Genomic DNA, 18790 nt, shown 5'->3' on the forward strand with positions numbered 1-18790 from the left:
CACCGAAGACTCCCCTCTTGAGGAAACCTCAACTGCAGAGCTCCCTCTTCACCCCAGTTCAGCAGGAAATAGCTAGAATGATCATCGTCCAACTTCCCAACAGCACTTGGGCTTTCCTGTTGAGAGGGGGGACTGAGGGTCTACGTGGCTAAGTTGGCTGGACTTCCTGCATCAGTAGGGACTTCCCTAGGGGGACTTTCCCCTAAACCAGAATGAGTCATAGCTGCAAGCTAAGGGATTGAAACTTCCAATCCAAACGGACTTTCCTCTAAGCAAAAATGAGTCACAGCTGCAAACTAAGGGATTGAAACTTCAACAAATCATATAGGGAGTTTAAGCTCTAGCTGCAGCCTGACGTTTTTAACCAACCAGGCCTGCCAACCCACAAGCAGATAGAAAATAAGCTAATCCGATAGGACAGAAAAAGGAAAAGGGGAGGAGACACAAGCAGATATAAGCATAAAACACCCAAGCCAGAAATGGTAACCCTTTTGGGTCCCTTTCCACCACGTGGAAGCTTTCCTTTCACTTTTGCTTTAATAAATCTTGCCTCCACACAGAAAAAGAAAAAAAAAAACGAAAATATTTGACTGTAGTCAATAATAATTTAATTGTACATTTTAAAATAAAAGAGCATAATTGGATTGTTCATAACACACAAAAAAAATGCTGAAGTGATGGATACCCCATTTACCCTGCTTTATTACACAATGACTCATTGTATGCCTGTATCAAAATATCCTATATATCCCATAAGTATATATATCTCACAAAAAAAATTTAAAATTATTTTAATTGCAAATATTTTTTATTCATTATGTCCAATGTGAACTCACGCATTCATTTTTTTTATTGACTAAATCTGCATGCTGGTTAGACCAATGCTTGCGTCCAGCCAGTGTCCTGATGCTAACAGCATCAACAATTGTTTCATGGGTAAGCATCTTACTATACCCCAAAGGATCTTACTCAAATGTTTCCTGGAATTATCATATCATATCATATCATATCATATCATATCATATATCATATCACCCCAGGGCAGGGTATAAGTCTCACCTTGAAGGATGGGAGAGGGGAACCTGCTTGAGCAGCAGGTACACAGGTAGCTATCCCCTGCGTTGAGGGAGGAGGGGGCTGAGCAGGGAGGAGGTTGAGAAAACACTCTTACAGATGTTTTTGCTCTGTATAAAGGACACCACAGGGCAGCATTTGAAGATAATGGTCTAATTCTTTGTCCATTCCTCCCAACATCAGACGAGTTGGTTAACTATGATTTCTGACTATTGGATGAATGTAAGAATGCTTAGATAAAAATCAGAAAGTATCTGAAGTTGTTTTTGAAGGGAACCATGTGAGTACAAAATATTGCTGTTAGCGGTTACTGAAAGATGATCCCAGCAGTACTCCTGCTTAGAAACTCCATTAGAGGCCTGGGGAAGACAAGTGATTCTCAGCTCACTTCAAAACACTCATCCCTTCCTACCCTAACTTATTCTGCACTTATTTGTATCATACAACTCAAACTTTGGTTTTCTACAATTTTAGCCTCTAATTTGTCACCTTTAGTCACCTTATCTCTTTAAATATGTCTTACAGTTTTTTACTATGCCTTTACTGAAGTATTTGATGAATACCTCTTGACTATAGACAGATCCACGACTCGATGAGTGCATAATAAATTTGTGTATCTGCCAGTTTCTGAACCTGGCTTCTTGCCATACTAAGAGTTTTGGAGGTGGGTCCCAGAACACTAAAAAAAATTCCTTCCTAGGAATTCGTGCTACTCACCAAATAGGAGATGAGATCAGGTATTGGTAAGACTGACTTAGAGAACTGCTCTACTGATCAAAAATTCATTCATTCAATATGAAGTCACTGAGCACCTGTTATATCCAAGGCACTATTGTAGGTACTCAAGAAACAGTGTAAACAAAACATACATATCCCTGTTCTCTTGAGGTTTATGTTCTGGGGGGAAGGAGACAAAAACCAAAGCAAACAAGTAATTTATCTATAGTGGTAGAAGGTGATAAGTGCTATGAAGAACAATAAAGTGGTTGGGCGTGGTTGCACATGCCTGTGATCCTAGCTACTCAGGAGGCTGAGATAGGAGAATTGCTTGAACCCCAGGAGGCAGAGGTTGCAGTGAGCCAAGATCATGCCACTGCACTCCAGCCTGGGCAACAGTGCAAGCAAGACTCCATCTACAAAAAGAAAAAAAAAAAAAAACACTAAAGCAGGGAGGAGGATTAGGGAGGGGTAATAGGAAGCTGTAATTATACGTAGTGGGGCTGGGAACGCCTCACTGAGGAGGCAACATTTGAACAGAGACTTGAAGGAGGTCAGGGAATGAGCCATGTGGATACGTAGGGAGAGGGCCATTTGGGCAGAGGGAATAGCGAGTGCAAAGGCCCGGAGGTGAGAGAGCTCAGGGAAGGAGACTGGAGCAAAGTGAATGGGAAGAAGAGTAATAACAAAGGAGGTCAGGGCCAGGCATGGTGGCTCATGCCTGTAATCCTAGCACTTTGGGAGTAGAAGGTGGGCGGATGACCTGAGGTCAGGAGTTGGAGACCAGATTGACCAGCTTGGAGAAACCCCATTTCTACCAAAAATACACAAATTAGCTGGGCATGGTGGTGCATGCCTGTAATCCCAGCTACTTGGGAGGCTGAGGCAGGAGAATCGCTTGAACCAGGGAGGCAGACATTGCAGTGAGCCGAGATTGTGCCACTGCAGTTCAGCCTGGGTGACAGAGCGAGACTCTGTCAAAAGGAAAGAAAAAGAAAGAAAGAAAGAAAGAAAGAAAGAAAGAAAGAAAGAAAGAAAGAAAGAAAGAAAGAAAGAAAGAAAGGAAAGGAAGGAAGGAAGGAAGGAAGGAAGGAAGGAAGGAAGGAAGGAAGGAAGGAAGGAAGGAAGGAAGGAAGGAAGGAAGGAAGGAAGGAAGGAAGGAAGGAGGGAGAGGGGGAGAGAGAGAGAGAGAAAAGAAAGAAAGAGAAAGAAAGGAAAGAAAGAAAGAGAGAGAGAGAGAAAGAAAGAGAGAGAGAGAAAGAAAGAAAGAAGGAAAGAAGGAAAGAAAATTGGGTGGGGTGGGGGAAGGAGGAACAAGAGACCAGTTCATGTAGAGCCTTGGAGGCTATTGTAAGCACATTGACTTTTATGGGGAATCTTTGGAGGGTTTGGGGCAGAAGAGTGACATGATCTCACCTGAATTCTCAGTGAATCACTCTGACTTCTCAGTGATGAGAATCTGACTTTTCAATGATGAGAATAGACTCTGGGTGGGCAAGTTAGGTAGTGGAAATAGGGGGGCTATTTACAGAGCCATTGCAATAATCCAGGTGAAAGATGATTGTGGCTTAGACCAAGTGGAAGCAGTGGCGATGATAAGAAGTGAATGGTGTATAGATATGTCTGATACTTGAGCTGATAACATTTTCTGACAGTTTAAATGTGATGTGAGAGAAAAATAATAGAGGAATTGAAGGACTTCAAGGTCAGTGACTGAGCAGTGGGAAGGAAAGAATTGCCATTAACTGAGATGGCAAAACTGCAGATAGAACAGGTTTAGGGGGAAGATCAAGAGTTCAGTTTTGAAGGTTGTTAACACTGAGATGTTCATTAGATGTCCAAGGGAAGATGTCATCAAGAAGTAGCTGCATACTTGGGTCTGGGAGGGGGTCCCAGCTGGAGGCATAGTCAGGAAATCATGGAGATGCTAAGCATGATATTATTCATTACTGGGACTTAGGGAGGCTTCATCAAGAGTCTGTCTATTCCTTATGAAACCCAGACTGTTATTTTTTCAAGTCCTTTATAAACAACGAAATTCAATCAATCAACTGTGAGTCTTTTGTGCCCACAGATTTTGCCTTATTTTTAAAAGCACAGGGCCCGGCTTATCATGTGTTTGCTGATGAATACATCGGCACTTCTAAATCAGTCAAAAATATTTTGGAAAGAAGCTTAAAAGAAGCCTTTTCGCAACCAAGTAAAATGTAAATCAATATAACAAACACTCAGCGCCTGTTATGGGCATGTGGGTGCACACTGTGGGTGCTGAGGAAGAACAAGAAAGGAACCCTCAAGGAATTCACAGGCGAGTGGGAGGGAAAAGAAAAATCCTCAAACACTTACGACACAAGCAATAGATAATAGGACCCTAAGAGGGATATGAATAAAGTCCAGTGGGCGATCAGGAAGGGTTTTGAGAAGGAGGTAGCGCACCAGTCAAATCTTGAAGGATGGGAGAGGGGAATGCCCTTGAACAGCAGGTGGTTCACTTTAGCTTGAGCATGATACAGGTAGATGCAAAAATGTCTAAAGATTATTTATTTTACCTTTGCTTTTGAAAATTATTTGGACTATAGAATTCTAGACAGAACATGTTTTTCTTTCGGTACTTAAAAAATGTTACTCTACTATCTTCTCACTTGCATTGTTTCCATTGAAGAAGTCTGCTGTTATCCTTAGCTGTGTTTCTCTCTGTGGAATGTGCCATTTTTCCTTTAGCTGCCTTTAAAATTTCTGTTCATCACATGTTTTAAACAGTTGTATTATGATATGCCTTGGTGTCATTTTCTTCATGTTTCTTGTCTTTGGGGCTTCTTGAGCTTGTTGAATCTACGGGCTTATAGTTTATATTGAATTTTGGAAATTTTTTCTGCCCTTGGTACTTCAGAAATGTTTCTGTCCTCCCTGCCAGCACTGGACTCTAATTACACAGGTACTGGGCTACTTTAAGTTGTCCCATAGCTCACTAATACTCTGCTCATTTTTAAAAAGCATCTCTTCTCTGTATGTTTCATTTCAGATAGTTTCTACCGCTATGTCTTCAAGTTCACTAGCCTTTCATCTGCAATGTCTAATCTGCCCTTAGTCCTGTCCAAAATAAGTCCTGTACTTATTTTTTCTTTAGAGACAGGATCTTGCTCTGTCACCCAGACTAGAGTGTAATGGCGCAATCATAGCTCAGTGCAGCCTTGAACTCCTGGGCTCAAGTGATCCTTCTGCTTTGGCCTCCCAAAGTGCTGGGATTACAGGTGCGAGCCACTGCACCCGGTCTAGTTTACTTTTCATGTCAGACATTGTAGTTTTCATTTTCAGAGTTGGAGTTGGGTGGTTTTTATATCATTTATATTTCTGTCTAGCATGTTCAATCTTTCCTCTAGCTTCTTGAACATAGGAATATAGTTAAAATAACTATTTTATTGTCTTTGTCTACTAATTGTTTTGTATCAGTTCTGAGTGGGTTTCAATTAATTGATTTTTCTCCCTCATTATTGGTTGTGTTTTCTTGCTTCTTTGAAGGTCTGGTAATTTTTATTGACTGGTAGACATTGTGAATTTTACCTTGTTGGGTGCTATAGCTCAGTGAGGCACCCTTTAATTACCAAGGGGAAGAAATAGCCTTGAGTAAGTTCCACATGGCTGACCATCCCAGAAACTACACATTCTAGCCTCATGCCAAAAATGTCCTACTGTTTATTTAGCAGTCAAATAAGAAATCAAAGCACAAAAACAAAAAAGAGGGGAGCCCAACTCCTGATGGATTGGACCACTGACACCAAGAAGGGGCTGCAGGTATTTGATTATGGTGAGAGTAATTTTTTTAAAATATATTCACTGGTTATTTGAATTTTTTTCATTGTATGAGATTTTTTCATTAATTTTCTTTATTTTTAATTGGAGCCTTTAGTCTTTTTTTTTTTTTTTTTTTTTTTTTTTTACTAATTTACAAGTGCTCTTTATATAGGAACATTATTAGTTTTTTGTTTTATATTTTCCCTATGTTTCCATATTTTTCCCATAATAATAATTATAATGTTTATTGAGAACGTACAACATGCCAGGTGTTATGGTAACAGCATTAGGTATGTGTTTCAAAAAGGTCTTTATCTTATCCTGATAATAACTCTGTGAGGCAGTCATTATTATTATTATTATCATCATCATTATTATTCCCATTTTACAGACACGTCCTTGAGGCTTGGAGAGGCTGAACATCCTGTACAAGGTCACACAGCCAGTGAGTGAAGGAGTTGAAATTCAGAGTATGTCTGACTCCAAAGTCCACAATATTTACATTACACCTTTGGCCTAAGGTGTTATCTACATTTTAATTTTGTTTATGGGTATTTTGGGAAGAGATTGGACATTTTTCATTTTCATGTAGTCACATCTATAAAATCTTCTATTCATGGGTTCTTCCTCTGCTTTTATGTGTAGAATGTTCTTTCCTACCTCAGGATCTCAAGATCAGGTAAATATTCACCTGCATTTTCTCATAAATACATATAATTTCACTTGAAAGCTATTCTGTTACATTTGTATGTGTTTAAAACAGAGATTTAAAAAAAGTCTGTCCCCTTTAAGAAACAATTGTCCCGAATAAGTTGCAGGACTCACAAATAGGCAATTCACTACCAAACAACTTCTTAAAAATAAAGTCAGGGCAAGGATGTGAGATTAGTAAGTTGATTTAGAAATGCTTCCTTTTTTGTGACTGGGGAAGAACTATCTCAGGGTCAGCTGCAGTAGTTAAGCAGATAGAATGTCAAGTTGTCACTGTGTGTGTGTGTGTGTTTCTGACCAGGAGGAAGAACAATCCAAACACAGCCATACTGGGAGAACACGGTCGGAGGCCACCTTTGAGAGTGGCCCAGGATTTCTGGTTCTGGACCTGGGTCAGCCAGTTCATGCAAGAAAGAGGCCTTGCTGCCGGCAGCTGCCATCTAACCAGGCAACCGAGGGAAAAGCACAAGGACTTGTCATTACTGAGTGGTGGTGGCTTGAACTGAAGACTGGGCAAGGCTGAAAACCTGGGGCTTGGTGGAGCCTGGAGGGCTCCAGGTGGGAGAAGGGAAAGGTTAGGAAGGTGGTTATAATGACCAATGACGACTTACAGTTAGTGCGTTAAGGCACTTATCCGTTTATGCCTGGCTGTGTCTATAAGTCTTACTCAGTAAGGTTTATTCAGATTACATTTTGAATTCAGTTGTTAAACTGAGCTGGTGATTAGACTTTCGTGAATATCTTTATTAAAATAGCAGGAATTCAAATAAGCGAGGTGGCTCACACCTGTAATCCCAGCACTGTGGGAGGCTGAGGCAGGCTTATTTGAGCCCAGGTGTTTGAGATCAGTCTGGGCAACATAGGCAGACCCCATCTCTACATTAAATTTAAAAACCAGCCAGGCATGGTGGCACGTGCCTGTGATCCCAGCCACTTAGGAGGATTGCTTGAGCCTGGGAGGCCGTGGCTGCCACTGCACTCCAGCCTGGACAACAGAGTAAGACCCTGTTTGAAAAGCAAAAGTATGAATTGAGGATTTTTCAGAAAGCAGAATTAATTGATTTACATTTAAATCATGACCAAATGTGTTTATAACAGTAAAAACGTGCAAAGATTGCTTTTTTTAATTTTTATTTATTTATTTATTTATTTATTTTTGAGATGGAGTCTCGCTCTGTCGCCCAGGCTGGAGTGCAGTGGCCAGATCTCAGCTCACTGCAAGCTCTGCCTCCTGGGTTTACACCATTCTCCTGCCTCAGCCTCCCGAGTAGCTGGGACTACAAGCGCCCACCACCTCGCCCGGCTAGTTTTTTGTCTTTTTAGTAGAGACGGGGTTTCACTGTGTTAGCCAGGATGGTCTCGATCTCCTGACCTCGTGATCCACCCGCCTCGGCCTCCCAAAGTGCTGGGATTACAGGCTTGAGCCACTGCACCCGGCCAAAGATTGCTTTTATAAGGACCTCTTAATCCTCACAGCCACTCCCTGGGGATTGTCACCTTTCCTATTGCATTTCCTATTTCATCAGAGAGGCTGGGAACCTGTCCAGGGTCTTGCTGCGGTTAGTAAGAAGAACCTACCAGGCTATCTGCTGCCCCTGCTGGCTTATTCAGCCTTCCCCTTGACCTAGGGTTGGATCCTGAAGAAGCACACCTGGTGGGGGAAATCCTCCTTCAGGGACTTCAGCCGCGCGTTTTCAGATGTTCCCAATGTTAATCAATGTCATATGGAGTGTTTCTCCAAAGCCCTTATTTCAACTGAAAGTAATTTTGCCGGAGACATTGGCATGCAGGCGTTTGCTGGAACTGCCTCTTCCAAATGAGATTGCTGAGGAATCCTGAGCAGAGCCCCGGCTCCTGTGACTGCCATAGCCCTTGCGTGCAAGAGGGCTGGCCAGGGCTTGTGGGTGGACTTCAAACCAACACTTGGTAATTATTTGTTTAAGATTTTATTAGAGAATCAGGGCAATGACTGAGGCAGGGTGGGAAGGAGCGCTGCTAGAAGTTCTACCCAGTCTCCACCAATTCAGTTCAGCTTTGCAGACTTGACTCAGCAAAACAAATGACTCAAGAATAAGCCCTACCCCTTGAAAGGCAGGCTGGCCTCCATCCCCATCCTAATCCACTTAGCAAAGCAGGAAGATCTAGTGAATACCATGGTTTCCCCATTGCATTGCATTTTCAGTGACGTCTTAGCCTCCTTTACATGTCAGCACCCCAGTGTCAGCCTGGCTGACCCAGCCCAGACCAGCCCTGGCTGCAGAACCTCACGCAAGTGCCCTGACTCAAGATAGTGTGAAAGGCTTGTGTATTATTCCCCTACAGACCAGGCCACATCAATGGTCTCTGGTTTTGCTGTGATGTTAATAGAGACAGGAGGGGGATAGCCATGTCTCAGGAACCCTAATTAGATAACCCTAGCATCTCCAAGGTCCTGTTTTCTAGGGATGATTGGAGTGTCTGCAAAAATAAAATTATCCTAAACAGGCAGGCACAAAGAGAAGCAGGTATCCCCATGAGAGATTTTCAGTTTCTGTGAACAAAGTGACTGCCTGTCTGAAAGGAAGAGTATCATTTGTTGGGGAGCACATTCCCCTCCCAGTTGAGCAAGTAATCAATACTGAAGTCTTTTCTGAGTACCTACTATGTGCCCGATGCCATTCTGGTGCTGAGAAAGGGAATGGATGAGTGAATGTGGCAAACAGAAAAAGGACAAAATAGCCTCTACCATTCAGAGCCTAGTCGAGAAGTCAGCGTAACAGCGAAAAAGTGAGCCAGTGACTGGCCATGCTGCTGGACTCAGAAGTGGGCAGTCAGTAGGAACTGGGCTCTTTGGGAAGGCTGAGCAAGATTCCGCTGAACTCTGCAGATCCCTGGCAGAATGAACTGACAGAACACTTGACCCCCAGGCCGCTGATGTGGGATGGCAGAAGATGGCTGGACAGGCTCACATGAGCTGTTAAATGCCTGCAGCCCAATACGAGCTGGGACCTAGGAGTCACACCCCAGAATTTACTGTGGTGTTTCCAAGCAGCTGCATACAGGATATCAAAATTAAGTTAGGATTTTAAGAGTTTATTGTGCATACAAAGAAAAGTTCATGAACTAAGAGACCTCAAACTGGAAAGTGGCAGAAAGTCTCAAATTTACAGCAGTTACAGCTTAGTTTCAAGAGCATAAAGGAGGAAGCATTTTGGCCTGTTTCAGGATTGAATGTCCTATATTCTTTCTTAAGGCATATGGCTATGTAAGCTGATTTGCCTACAGCCAATTGGTTTAATTTCATTGAATCATGCTGATAAGATGAAAAGCTTACTGAATGTTTTGTTTATGTTGAAGGTTTATGTTTTGGGGGGCAGGGAATCAGTAAGAGCTAAGTTTTGGTTATGTGGCTATGAGTAATTGGCCTTGGGTACTAAACTGTGGCCTCCAGTTTTATTTATTTACATTTAACAAAGGCAAGACCCACATTTCCGTTGGTGTTTGCAGAGTGCCCTCACCCTGTCTTGGCCCCTGTGTGAATTCCTGCCTTTCCCAGAAATGAATCCAGGGTGTCTGACCCCAGCTTCAGATCCCATGAAGCATTCTTCTAACATCTGTGGTCTAGCCCTCCAGTGACAAGCAGATGGACCACCACATTCATAGCCCCATCTCTCCAGTCCAAGCAATCTCAGCCAATGGTAAGGTGAATTATCAGCTCCTGGAGCTTTTTTTAACAGGATCATTTGCATGCACATTATAACAGCAGTTTGCATAATTAAGGGGAGTCATACAAAGCATTCAGTTGTCTAAGAGATGTGGAATTTAAGTTACAAAATAGGTCAGACCCGGAAGATGACTTAGCGTGTAAACAGTGTTCCAGCTAGCAAACTGTAACCTGTGCTTGGAGAACTTCAGAGAAACCATGACAGGCCTCATTGTTTTAGCAACACACAAACCAGAGTAGCTGATGAGAATGAGCAGGTTTGCTCTCTTACTTTTGCATGAATTCATCCTGAGAGTAAAAGGTGAGAGAAGGGGAGTTCAAGAGAGCAGCCAGCCAAACACTGTGAGGTTTTGAGTTCCAATGAGCAATAGCAGCTTACCACATTTAGCTCTATTCATTCTGATGAGAAAGACATGCTTTTGATTTAAGCCTTTCACCTGCACACAGAAATTGGCACATTTTAAATTACACATCTATTAGTAAAAATTTAATATCCTGTTTATGTGCAAAGTACACTAAAGCAAAAATCTGTGTTTCAAGTTGAATTTGGACAATTCCTTTTGCAAAGGCTGAGCAGTACAAAAAAGTAGCAGTGGCTCACGTCTATAACCCCAGCATGTTGGGAGGCCAACACAGGAGGATTACTTGAGCCAAGGAGTTCAAGACCAGCCTCGATAACGTAGAAAGATCCTATCACTACAAAAAATAAATAAATTAGCCGGGCATGGTGGCACATGCCTGTAGTCCCAGCTACTTGGGAGGCTGAGGCAGGAGGATCTCTTGAGCCTGGGAGGTTAAAGCTGTAGTGAGCCACATTCATGTCACTGCACTCCAGCCTCAGTGACAGAGCAAGCCACTCTCTCCAAAAAACAAAAACAAAACAAACAAACAAAAAAAGGTAGATGAAGGGGAAATAGTCTCAGCTCTGGAAGCCAGCTAGGTGAGCCTAAACCAGCTACTCCCTGGCTTCTCTGGGCATCAGCTTTCTCATCCTTCCTTCCCACATCCTCTGAGTGTTTCTCCCCACCTCCTACCCAGCATCCTTTGATGGGAGCAGAGTCTGAAAATCATCTGTCATGTCCAACTCTCTCATTTTACAGACAAGTAACTAAAGTCAACCCCACATGTTTACCCAGAGCAGCTTTATTTTTATTTGCTTTATATTTTGGGATTTGGTACTTATATAAGAAAAAGAAAAGTCTTATGGCTAACAAACAATTTGAAAATCACTGGACTAGACAAGAGTTCTAGTTCATTCTATTCATTTGCCTAGAAACAACAGAGATCTGTCCAAGTAATTTCAAGTGATGGAGGTAATTGTAAGAATGTCTTGTTTGGGTTCACACAACACTAACATGGTTTCTATTCTCTCTGGATTACTAAAAACACAGCAAAGTAAAAAACCACCTATTATTCCAACATGCCTTTAAAACCATCTAAATTAAAAAGTGAAAAAAAGAAATCTGCCAGGTACAGTCACCTGTAATCCCAACACTTTCGGAGGCCAAGGTGGGCAGATCACCTGAGGTCAGGCGATCAAGACCATCCTGGCCAACATGGTGAAATCCTGTCCCTACTAAAAATACAAAAATGAGCTGGGTGTGGTGGCACATGCCTGTGATCCCAGCCACATGTGAGGCTGAGGCAGGAGAATTGCTTTAACGCGGGAGACGGAGGTTGCAGTGAATCAAGTTGGTGCCACTGCACTCCAGCCTGGGCAATAGAGCAAGACTCCATCTCAAAAAATTAAAAAAAAATTTTTTTTTAAGTATCCCCTTCTGGCCGGGCACGGTAGCTCACGCCTGTAATCCCAGCACTTTGGGAGGCCGAGGCAGGTGGATCACAAGGTCAGGAGATCGAGACCATCCTGGCTAACACAGTGAAACCCCGTCTCTACTAAAAATACAAAAAATTAGCCAGGCGTGGTGGCGGGTGCCTGTAGTCCCAGCTACTCGGGAGGCTGAGGCAGGAGAATGGCGTGAACCCAGGAGGCGGAACTTGCAGTGAGCCGATATCGCGCCACCATACCCCAGCCTGGGTGACAGAGCAAGACTCCGTCTCAAAAAAAAAAAAGAAAAAAGTATCCCCTTCTTGTTCTCTAGTCTCAGTCTCTAGGGGAAAGAATATCGGTTGGTTGGGTTCATGAACCTCCCAGCTTTTCTGTGTACTTATACAAAAACATCTAGGGATTCTTTTTCAACCAAAAAGTTGTGTTGCATTGTGTGGCTTGGGCTGCACTTTGCTTTTGTCACTTAACACCATGCCAAGGCTGTCTTTCCAATAGTACATATAGATCTACCTCATCCTTTAAAATTTGCTCAACAAGACCCTTATTGATGAGCCTTTGCATGTTCTGCCACACAATGTTGCTTTGAGCATTTTTGTCCAGATATCCTTGTATACTCTTCCAGGTGGGATTCCTCATTTGTAGCATTTTCTTTTTAACAGATACCGCCAAATTATGTCCCATCTCTCTTTAGTTTGAATTAAAACAAGCTCAAGCCATCTGACGCCAGGTTAGCAAGAAGTCTGTTCTTTTTCTCCTGGGGCCTCTACCTTGGCCAAGATCCCCAAGAGTTCTGCTAATCCAATGAGAATCCCTTTTCAGAGAAAAAAACTGGAAAATCTGGTTAGGCTACCAGTAGGGCCCATTTGTGCTATCTTTTCCCCTAATGCTATTGTATTAGTCCACTTGCTGTTTATTATAACAGAATCCCTGAAACCAGATGATTTATAAGAAAAGGATTTTTGTTTTCAACATGGAGTCTCACTCTGTTGCCCAGGCTGGAGTGCAGTGGCTCTATCTCAGCTCACTGCAACCTCTGCCTCATGGGTTCAAGTGATTCTCCTGCCTCAGCCTCCCAAGTAGCTGGGATTACAGGAGTATGGCACCATACCCAGCTAATTTTTTTGTATTTGTAGTAGAGACAAGGTTTTGCCATATCGGTCAGGCTGGTCTTGAACTCCTGACCTCAGGTGATCCGCCTGCCTCGGCCTCCCAAAGTGCTGGGACTACAGGCATGAGCTGCCGCATCTGTCCAGGAATTTATTTTTTACAGTGATAGAGACTGAGAAGTCTAGGGTTGATGGGCTGCATCTGGTGACAGCCTTCTTGTTGGTGAGGATTCTCTGAAGAGTTCCAAGTGAGACAGAGCATCACGTAGCAAGGGACTGAAGTGTTCTCACTCAGGACTCTCTTTCTCTTCATGTGAAGCCACCGGTTTCCCCACCATGATAACCCACTAATCCATGAATGGATTAATCCATTCTTGAGGACAGAGCCCTCATGATCCAATAACCTCTTTGAAAGGCCCATTTCTCAGTACTGCCACATTCAGGATTAAGTTTCAGCATGAGTTTTGGAAGGGACATTCAAACCATAGCAGCTACCAAACGTTGAATGCTGAAAGCAAGTCCTCATACAATGTAATGTGTCCCTGTCCATTGCTGCATTGATCTTCCCACCTGGGAGATGAACCTGATGGGCCCCGGTGTTTCTTCTGGGAGATAATTCTCACTCCTCAGTGATGCTTACAGCCAACAGTGCGTTCATCCTGAGCTCTTGGGGCTACTGTTTATTATCTTGCACTTGGGTTGACAGCCCATTGTTCCCACCAAGTCTGTCCTCCATGCTATCGTGGCTGGATTGGACTTTTTCCTGTGCCTCACCCACCCTCTCCCCAGCACCACCAGATTCTCGTACCGTGAACTGATTAGCAATTTACTGTCACCTTCTCTCAGGGAAACTCTCCCTTGGAGACTGTTGATGTGTTTTCACACCTGAACCTTCTCCTTTGCAGAGAACTTCCAGGCTTGGGACCGGGCACTATTCTAGACACAGGGTACCTTAGTCTCTTTTGTGCTGCTATAATGGAAAAACACAGGTCATTTATAATGAACAGAAATTTATTTCTTATAATTCTGGAGGCTGGGAAGTCCAAGACTGGGGGACCGGAATCGAGTGAGAGCCTTCTTCCTGCATCATTCCACAGCAGAAGGCAAAAGGGCAAGAGAGTGAACTCAAGCCCTCTTATAATCAGCATTAATTCATTCATGAGGGTGGGTTCTGCAGACCTAAACTTCTTCCTTTAGGCCCCACCTCCCGACACTGTTATGTTGGGGATTATGTTTGCAACACATGCGTTTGGGAGGACATATTCAAAACATAGTACAGGAGATGCAGACAAAACAAAGAAGTTTTTCTGCTCTCAAAATGCTTCCTTTCTCTGGGGAGCAGGAGTAGGTAATAAACATTTAAGCAAGAGAATACAGTCATTCCTCAGTATCTGTGGGGGATTGGGTCCAGGACACCTGTGAATACCAAAATCCGCACACGCTCAAATTCCTGATGCTGGCCCTGTGGAACCTAAGTATATGAAAATTCAGCCACCCATTTCTGAGAGTTTAGCATCCCTCAAATACTGTATTTTCGATCCATGTTTGGTTGCAGGTGCAGGACCTGTGCATATGGAGAACTGACTGTATTTACTGACAAAAGCTTGTGTACAAGTGGACCCATACAGTGCAAACCTATATCATTCCAGGTCAACTGTACTGAATAATGATAAGTGCTACAAACACAAAAGGCCAGATTAGGTGATGGGGAGTGGCTGCCTGGGCTCCCATCAGCTAAGAGCCAGGGATAGCCTGACTTGAGGCATCAGCGAAGCTCACCAGGTAAAGATGTGCTGCATAGCACACTAGGCACAGCCAAGACTAGCGACAAGGCCAGTGTGACTGGAGCAGAGTGACAGTGACGGGCAGGGAGGGGGAGAGCACTGGGAGATGCTCTACAAGGTTGGGGGGCAGGGCCACAACATGGATGGGTCATGCCCAGTACCCCAGGACAATGACCTCTAAGGACTCTTCCAGCTTCAACTTTCTCAAGACCTACTTCAAGATTTAAGAGGTTCTTTATGCCAAATATGACTCCTTAATTTGACCATCTAGATTTTGTGACTTTCAATTGGGAGTTTTCTTATTTTCATTCCAATTTTTAATCCTATGACCAGAAAAAAAAGTTTCTAACTTTATGGCCACACCTTTTCATATACCATATGTTTCATCTCAATACAATCTTATATATACAGCCCAATTTCGTTAAAAGACTATTCTCGAGTAAAGATTAACATAATTTACTGGCAAATATCTAAATTGACATTTAGCATACAAATGAAACCAAAAGGTCAGGAAATGAAAACTGCTTCATAGTTTTTACAAAAGCTGCACCTGCCCCAGATCAGTGATTAGTACCAAAGAGAAAGGCTAATTTTCCCTATTGATGCTTCTGTTGTTTCTGACCACCCCTTCTGCTGTGATCCCCCAGGCAACAAATGAAGCCATTGTGAAGTCTTTTCTGGTCCTTTCAATGGGCAATTACACATTTTTTAAGACAATAAATTTTGTTCTAGTGCAGCTGATTACATTCGTTTATGAAAATGACTAAAGGCAGTGAATCATTTTTTTTTCTGTCTGGTGATGTTAAGATAATCACCAGAGCCATAATAGACAAGTGGAGTGGACCTGGAATTAGGAAACCTGGAGCTGAGTCCCATTCTTCTACCAGCAAGCTGTTGATTTTCAGTAAATGATGGCATCTCTCTAAGCCTCTATTTTCTTATCTGAATAAAATGGGTAAGTGTACTCCAACTCAGAGAGCTACTGGGGGTAAGGGGACATCCGGAAGTCTTCCAAGGCATTGGTAAACTTCCATTTCATATATATGTGTTTGTCATATTATTCATCATTAAATATCTGTACACATTTTTTTCCTTTCTTTTCCTTTTTTTTTTTTTTTTTTTTTTGAGACAGGGTCTTGCTCTGTCACCCAGGCAGGAGTGCAGTGGTGGGATCACTGCTTACTGCAGCCTCAGCCTCCTAAGTAGCTGGGATTATAGGTGCATGCCACTACATCCAGCTAATTTCTCATTTTTTTACAGAGAAAGGATCTTACTATGTTACCCAGGCTGGTTGGGCTCAAATCAATCTTCCCACCTTGGCCTAAAAAAGCACTGGGATGGCCGGGCGCGGTGGCTCACCCCTGTAATCCCAGCACTTTGGGAGGCCGAGACGGGCAGATCACGAGGTCAGGAGATCGAGACCATCCTGGCTAACACGGTGAAACCCCGTCTCTACTAAAAAATACAAAAAATTAGCCAGGCGCGGTGGCAGGCGCCTGTAGTCCCAGCTACATGGGAGGCTGAGGCAGGAGAATGGCGTGAACCTAGGAGGCGGAGCTTGCAGTGAACCGAGATAACGCCACTGCACTCCAGCCTGGGCGACAGAGCGAGACTCCGTCTCAAAAAAAAAAAAAAAAAAAAAAGCACTGGGATTACAGATGTGATCCACCACATCATGTTCACATTTTCTTCATGTGTGATATGTATGATATATTCCATAATAAGTTTCTAAAACAGGCAATAAATAGCTGTTGACATACTCGACAAAAAGTAAATACAATATGAGTTTTCCTCTGGATCTCCTAAAAAAAAGAATAAATCTAGATACAAGACAAAAATCATTTTCCCCTCACATCAAAACATGGCATTTTGAAAAATAGTTTAATGGAAAGAGTAATCAGTGACATTGTTGAAAAAGACAAAAACTGTATCATGTTTAGTACAGCTCCCTTCCACCCTGGCCCTCCATTTTCCCCTCACTTGTGGTTTTCTAGATCTATCTCCAGAAATATTCCGGAAAGACCAAGAAATTATCTTAAAACCACCAAGAGAGAAGCTTATAGAAGCATTTCTGTGTGCAGCACTGTTTTACATGAACAAAAGTATGTTATATGTGCTGCTTTATATTTGCATTTTTTTCATTTATCTTAGAGATCTTTCAGTATCAGCCTATGAATTTAGCACAGATTTGTTTTTTCTGAAGCTCACTGGAGCAGCGTGGAGAATGGGAAGGGGTATACAGTGGGTGTGAGGCAGACAGATGTTTTCCTTATTCCCAGTGGTTTTGAAAACATCAGGCTAATGCCATGCTGCAGTGACCACCTGCCACAGGTGGTCATCCAGCGGGAAGTGTCCATATGGCATGAGAATCACTGCTACCCAGGTGCAGTTTCCACGTGCCGGGTACCGAGCAGGTCAGTCCTCAAGGCCAGCTGCTTACGTTATTCAGAGGGGGAGATCAGAGTTCCGAGAGGTTAAGTACTTCATCTGTGCTCACCCAGTTAGTCGGTGCTTCCTCCCAACCACTAGGTTCACCACCCCTTTTATTCAGGCCCACAAATGGAGCCCTCCAGATGCTGTGGGGGCTGGCTCATGACAGTGGTGAAAGTTGGATGTGGCAATTCCCTCGTCATCCTCTGTCAGAATGCCATAGAAATTCAAGGAAATTCTGTTGATGATGTTGATAGATAAGCTGCTGACAGCAAATATTCTTAGATCTTTGAAGAGTTTCTTTCAAGTGTTAACTACAGTCATATGTCATGTAATCACAGGGATACATTCTAAGAAATGTGTCATTAGGCAATTTCGTTGTGTAAACATCATGGTGTGTACTTGCACGAAACTAGATGCTATAGCCTACAGCACACCTCAGCTATGTGCTAGAGCCTATTACTCCTGGGCTACAAACCTATTCAACGTGTCACAGTACCGAATGCTGTAGGCAACTGTGACACAATGGTAAACATTTATGTATCTAAACATAGAAAAGGTACCCTAAAACAACAGTATAAAATATTTAAAGGCTGGGCGCGGTGGCTCAAGCCTGTAATCCCAGCACTTTGGGAGGCCGAGACGGGCGGATCACGAGGTCAGGAGATCGAGACCATCCTGGCTACCACGGTGAAACCCCGTCTCTACTAAAAAATACAAAAAACTAGCCGGGCGAGGTGGCGGGCGTCTGTAGTCCCAGCTACTCGGGAGGCTGAGGCAGGAGAATGGCGTGAACCCGGGAGGCGGAGCTTGCAGTGAGCCGAGATCGCGCCTCTGCACTCCAGCCTGGGCGACAGAGCGAGATTCCATCTCAAAAAAAAAAAAAAAAGATTTAAAATGGCTCACCTGTATAGGACACTTACCATAAATGGAGCTACAGGACTGGGGTTGCTCTGGGTGAGTCAGTGAGTGAGTGGTGGGGGAATGTGGAGGCCCAGGACATGGCTGTGCACCTCTGCAGATTCTATAAACACTGTACACTTAGGCTACACCAAATTTATTTTAAAATATTTTTCTTCAACAAATTAACCTTAGCTTACTGTGACATGTTTACTTTATAAAATTTTAATTTCTGTTACCTTTTGACTCGTAATAACACTTAAAACACACACTATACAGATCTACAAAAATACTTTATATCCTTATTATGTCAGCTATTTTCTATTTTTAAAATTTGGTGTTTTTTTTGTTTGTTTTGTTTTTTCACTTTTTAAGCTTTTTTGTTAAAAATGAAGACACAAACTCACACGTTAGCTGAGGCCTACACAGGGTCAGGATCATCAATATCACTGGGTCCCACCTCCACATCTTGTCCCAGTGGAGGGTCTCCAGGGGCAATAACATGCATGGGGCTGTCATCTCCTGTGAGAACAGTGCCTTCTGGAATACCTCCTGAAGACCTGCCTGAGGTTGTTTTACAGTTAACTTTTTTCTTCTAAGTAGAAGGAGTACACTCTAAAATAACAATACAAAATATGGTGGAGTCAAGATGTCAGCTGGAAACTTTTTAAAAAGATTTTGAAAAGTATAACATAGTAAATGCATAAAGCAGTAATAGTCACATATTATCAAGTATTATGTACCATACATAATTGTACGTGTTATGCTTTTTATAATCTGCAGT

General features: G+C 42.9%; 1 protein-coding gene across 1 annotated transcript in view; it reads left to right on the forward strand.

Annotated features, from left to right (window-relative positions):
* The window catches only part of GLDN (gliomedin), a 73372-nt gene that overhangs the window by 23080 nt on the left and 31502 nt on the right, over positions 1-18790 (forward strand). The gene's annotated exons all lie outside the window — the stretch shown is intronic.

This window comes from Chlorocebus sabaeus, chromosome 26 (genome assembly GCF_047675955.1).
Source record: "Chlorocebus sabaeus isolate Y175 chromosome 26, mChlSab1.0.hap1, whole genome shotgun sequence".
In the NCBI taxonomy this organism is placed as follows: Eukaryota; Metazoa; Chordata; class Mammalia; order Primates; family Cercopithecidae; genus Chlorocebus; species Chlorocebus sabaeus.